At 45.2% G+C, this 3883-nt stretch overlaps 1 pseudogene; it reads right to left on the bottom strand.

The window, feature by feature from the left end:
- Positions 1-621: 621 nt before the first annotated feature.
- On the bottom strand, positions 622-2553 carry LOC101581923 (annotated as a pseudogene).
- Positions 2554-3883: the final 1330 nt, after the last annotated feature.

The following is a 3883-nucleotide window of genomic DNA, read 5'->3' on the forward strand; positions in this document are numbered from 1 at the left end:
TGTATTTATTTAAATAACAACTCTTCTATGATTTTTAAAGACATAGTACTCCTATCAGTGTTCTCTGAAATTTTGACAAACTAGAGAGTTACAGATTAAGACACATTAGTAAATCTGTCAAAATATAGCATTTGAAGATGTTCTTTCAAAAGGCAGGCGTCAACTTTCCCTAGCTAGGTAGGTTAAGGAGAAAAGATCAAATGAGAAGAGTGATTACCTTAAAGAAGTGATCCAGAAGAACTGAGTGATTTGCCTGTCATCTTGGTCATCTTCCTGTTGTTGAAATACAACACTAGATGCCTATAATTTATTTTTTATAAACATCTGAAATTTTATTTGAAAAAAAAAAAGCACATCATAACCATGAACATTGTTACAGTTAGAGACACTCTTGGTTCTCCACAATGGTAACTAAGCCTGCCCATAAGGGCTCCTTTAAATAACCATCTTTAAAAGAAAAAAAACTGAGCCTGCTACCATTTAAATTGTATCAATGTTTCTTCATAAATTGTGAAAAATACTGAAGTACAGACAAGGAATAATCATAATGTTGTGGCCAACATTATAAATATAGAATTAGAAATTTAAAACATTTTCTGATTTAGAAAATAAATCTGGTAGTCAACATAGCTCTGTGGGGTCTCTGCACTCCTGATGGTGTTCACCTTTATCCATTTTTCCAGGTCCTCTACATCCACCTCTTCTTCTTCCTGTTTGTTCCATCAAAGGTTCAGGAGGTCCCCCTGGACTACATTGTCTTCCTCTGCCAAAGTCACTTGGGTCCATGCTATGGCCACCAAGGCAACCTCTGAACATTCCACCAGGACCACTATGGTCCATGAGGGCACCTCTTCCTCCCCGCATGCCACCAGGGCCACCTCTGCCATGATGACCACCCAGGAGTGGGAAGGGTGGCAGGAGGAAGCCTTCAGGTTTTGGGGACTTGCACTGGTTGCATTCTGTTCTCCAGGCAAAGTTCTGGTTTCCACAACTCCTATTGGGACATTGCCAATCTCCAGCTCGACGTTGGACATTTCTTCCTCCAGAGGGGTTTCTACGGGAACCCTGGGGACCTCTTGGAGGGAAGCCTCCTCTGTCTCCTCCATGACCTCCCATGAAACCCATGGGTCCCCCAGGACCTCCTGGGCCACCTTGACCTCCACGGAGTGGTGGTGGCATCCCTCTGCCCGCACGAGGCAGCATGCCACCTTGCATGCTGTTCGTTGGCCGCTTCTTCTGAGCAAGAGAGACTTTAAGTTTGCTTCCTTGAAAATCTTTCCCATCAAACCACTCCACAGCAGCCTTGGCAGTCAGTGGATCTTCATAGGACACCGTGGCATCACCTTTGGGCTTTCCTGTTTTCTTGTCCAGGTAGATGTGGATCATGGGTTCCCCAGTTCTCTTGTTAATCTTAACAACCCCACATTGCTTAAAGAAGTCTGCCAGATCATCAAGTGTCATATTGTCATTTAGTCCTTGTACATAAATTGCACTGTTGTCAGAGTCTTTATCAGGATCTATGGGAGGGCCTAGATCAAGATCTGGTCCTTCACCCGTGGGTCCACCAGGCTTATTGAAGCCACCTCGCTTTCCAGTGCTGCCCATTCCACTGTGTCCTCTTCCCCAGCCACCTCTGCTCATGCCTCCACGATCAATTTCCTTTCTTCCTCTGCCCTGGTTATCAGGGACACTCAGGTGCCAGTTTTCTCCTGGTCTGGGAAATCCTCCAGACTCCTGCCCATAAACACCCATGCTACTGGGGGGGTCCTGTTGGAATGAACTCTGCTGCCCATAGCTGCTACTCTGTTGGCTACATTGACTTGGAGCTTGACTGTAGGATACAGTCTGGGGGGGATAACTAGTGGGAAGCTGCTGCCCATAGCTGCTTTGTTGACCATAGCCTCTCAGCTGCCCAGAGATGTTCTGCTGACAGTAACTGCTCCAATCATAACTTGTCTGCTGCATAGAAGAATAGTTGGTAGGATAGAATGGAGGTGTGGTGACTGGCTGTATCAGGTAGCTTCCAAGAACCTGGGCATAACTGTAGTTACTCTGTCTATAGCCTAGGCTGGCCTGGTTATAACCCCTTGTGCTAGACTGAGGTTGATTGGTTTCAGTAGGCTTGTCACCATCCTGTGGGCTTGCAGATGCAGTAGCTGCTGGCTGCTGCCCATAAGCTGGGTAAGCAGGCTGACAGCCATTTGCAAACTGAGCTGCATAAGAAGACTGGGTAGTGGTGACCGTAGCAGTGGTGGGGTCATAAGCACCAGTGCCACACCCCTGGACAGGCTGGCAATATGCCCGGGGGACAGGTGGAGTAGGATAACCAGTGGGAGGCTGTCCATAAAATGTTGCATACACAATCTGCCCACAGGTGGCAGTGTTCTGAGCCTGGGTATAGCTGATACCAGTAGGCTGTCCATAAATTCCAAAGCTGTGTTGCCCATATGCCTGGGTGGTGTGTGCACATCCTTGAGTTGGATAGGAGGTGTAAGCACTGTAGCCCTGCTGGGCTCCAGCTTGGCTGTAGGTACTATAATCCATGTACTCCATATTCTCTCCTTCCTCCTTGTTCTCTCAATGTCCGTCACCCTCTTGCTTTTCCTTTCGACACCTAGAATTTAAAAGAAGAGAGATTCATTTTGCCTTGTGGCTTCGGTTCTTGGGAGGCCATCTCTAACATGGAAACAGGGTTGTAGAGGGCATGGAGGAGGACAAGGCGCTCATCCCAGGGTAGCCAGGAAGCAGAGAGGGAAGGCAGGTGCAGGGATCTAATACAGCAGCCCCTTTCCAGGAGGCCCACCTCTGAACATGTGAGACTTTAGGGGTAGGAGCATTTACATGTAAGCCATGAAAGCTTTGTCGGGCAACTTCTTTGACCCACTTCTGTTTTCTACTGGATCCTTTAAAATCAATTGAACTTCAAAGATTACACAAGTCAAATTCATCATTGTTTACAATCTTTCTCAGGTTTTAGAGTTATGGTAAGTAAGTGGGTGAGTGCTGTGGGTACATGCTACCTTCTTTTATCTATTTTCTAAACAGTCAAGTAAATCTTGGCTCATGCAATATGTATTTGTAGATAACATCAGGGGAAGGAGGGACTAACTTTAAGCAAGAACCCTCTGATAGCTAAGATTTTTCATAGAGCCTTATTATTTGCTGAAACTATTACTACTACTAATGTAGGCTGGCATTTGTTGATTGGCCTATTTGGATTTTTCTTTTAAGCAGCAGAATAGCCCATTAAAATGGTTTACATCAAGGAAATTTAATTTTGCCACACACTGAAATGTCTACAGGCACATAGTTTTTGGATTGGGTAATACGGCAATTTAAAAATCTCAGGTCACTCTGGTTAGTTTATATGTAACAATCTTAGCTTTCCCAATACGGGAGCAAGATGGAGGCCACAAGTCATAAAATAATATCTATGGAAAGAAAAAGGGGACAGTCTTCTTCCTCCTGAGTATCTGTTCTGCCAGAGAAGAAAAACCCAAGATTCCCAGGACAAAATCCCCTCAGGTTTTATTTCCAGGGCTGAGTTCTATGCTTATCTTTAAAGGAGTCTATCAAAAGAGCTTCCCTCCTAGCATAAAGGATGTCTTTACCTTCTCTAAACATTCCTGACTCACTTGAGGGTATCAAGTAGCGTCTATTAGCAAGAAGCACAGTTTGGGGGGAGACAATCAGAACTGTCTGCCATGGGCTTGGCCAGGCGTCGAAAAGCACTTCATCTAGTCTCTTTTCATCTGATCCTGTTCACAACCTAAATGCACTTTTATTTGTAGATACACTGGAGACGCTGAGGCATAGGGAGGTTACATACACATCCGGGATCATGCAACTAGCTAGTAAAGGTCTAGAGCATCACTAACTCATC

This window comes from Octodon degus, unplaced genomic scaffold (genome assembly GCF_000260255.1).
Source record: "Octodon degus isolate 3935 unplaced genomic scaffold, OctDeg1.0 scaffold00059, whole genome shotgun sequence".
In the NCBI taxonomy this organism is placed as follows: domain Eukaryota; kingdom Metazoa; phylum Chordata; class Mammalia; order Rodentia; family Octodontidae; genus Octodon; species Octodon degus.